The following is a 1,451-nucleotide window of genomic DNA, read 5'->3' as shown; positions in this document are numbered from 1 at the left end:
TGACTCGTTGGTTTCCATTGGAAACGACGGGCTGTGACGTGTCTTGGTTTAGTTATTAACGTGTTGGTTTAAACGCCACGGAAGCGGAAGAAGAACCGTTTCCTCCTTCCTTTCCTTCAGCTGCCTCTCAGTAGGCAGACAAGACCCAACGGTAAGTTGAACATGGAAATAAATCTGACAGCATCGTTATAATTGTATCACTTTAAATCCATCAAAATCAACGGTATTCATTATATATTCAATCGAACTTTATATATATATTATTTGTTTTGGTCGTTATTGTAGATGTGTGGCTGTTTATTAAAGATAGGCACACTGGAATGTCCGATCTAAAGATGGTTCAAAGTAGCCGCTAACGTTATTTAAACTCTACTAGCAGCGACGGTCTACTTTTGCAGATCCATAGTTGGCCAAATAAAATGCTAGTGTAGTCGGTCTATGGGTCTGACTACACATAACTAGGGGAGAAGTTGGGGAAACTAGGCGGTTTTCTGAGACCATATGGCCAGTTGTCAGCTCTAGTAACGTGGCTGTCCCATGTCTGATCACAGAGGCGTGCAGTACATCGCTGCAAATATCTACTGAAGCGGAAACATTGCACATCAAATGAACAAGTCGTTACAAAATGATGCGGGCATATTAACTAATCAACCTGGGGGGACTTGGTTAGCAAAGCACTAATATCCTACTGTAGTCGTCTTGATGCATTTAGCTAGGCTAGCAAGCTATATGTATTGTGTGGCTGGGAGAGTTTGCGTTCAAGAGAACAATATGCAGTCATTTCATAAGCTAAACCTACACACACAGTGACCAGTGGTTGAGGAATACTATGCATGATGGATTTGGGCTCCTGAGTGGCGCAGCGGTCTAAGGCACTGCATCTCGGTGCTAGACGCGTCACTACAGACCCTGGTTCGATTCCTTACATTTGTTACTTTTCTCTCTTACATTTGAGGTATTTTTCTTAACTGCATTGTTGGTTAAGGGCTTGTAAGTAAGCATTTCACTGTAAGGTCTACAGCTGTTGTATTCGGTGCATGTAACAAATACAATTTGATTGGGAGGCCCATAGGGCGATGGACAATTGGCCCAGCATAGTTAGGGTTTGTCCGGGGTAGGCCGTCATTGTAAATAAGATTTTCTTAACTGACTTGCCTAGTTAAATAAAGGTAAACCATTTTTTAATGATTTTTTTACTAATTTAGTCAATTGAATGCAAACTCATCCAGCCAACCAATAAAGGTAGCCTGCTAGCCTAGCTAAATGCATCGCGGTGGCTACATTAGGCTATTTTGCTTTACTAACCTAATTGACTTCTGCTTTATCCTAACCCCACGAAAGACACACACAATACAGGTTGGAGTGGAGGGGGCTGTTACACGGGGTCCTAACGTGTCAGGTCTATGTACTGGTCTTGACAAGAAGAAAAGCTGTCTTTTAGGGTTTTTTCT

The 1,451-nt window shown here is 42.1% G+C and overlaps 1 protein-coding gene across 1 annotated transcript in view; it reads left to right on the top strand.

The window, feature by feature from the left end:
• The window catches only part of LOC106566201 (60S ribosomal protein L32), a 9,512-nt gene continuing 8,061 nt past the window's right edge, over positions 1-1,451 (top strand). Inside the window, exon 1 of the mRNA XM_014134075.2 lies at positions 1-151. The gene's annotated coding sequence lies outside the window, so the exon portion shown is untranslated. The remainder of the gene's footprint in view (positions 152-1,451) is intronic.

This window comes from Salmo salar, chromosome ssa12, assembly GCF_905237065.1.
Source record: "Salmo salar chromosome ssa12, Ssal_v3.1, whole genome shotgun sequence".
Lineage (NCBI taxonomy): Eukaryota > Metazoa > Chordata > Actinopteri > Salmoniformes > Salmonidae > Salmo > Salmo salar.
This window is presented reverse-complemented; position numbering and strand designations above follow the sequence as displayed.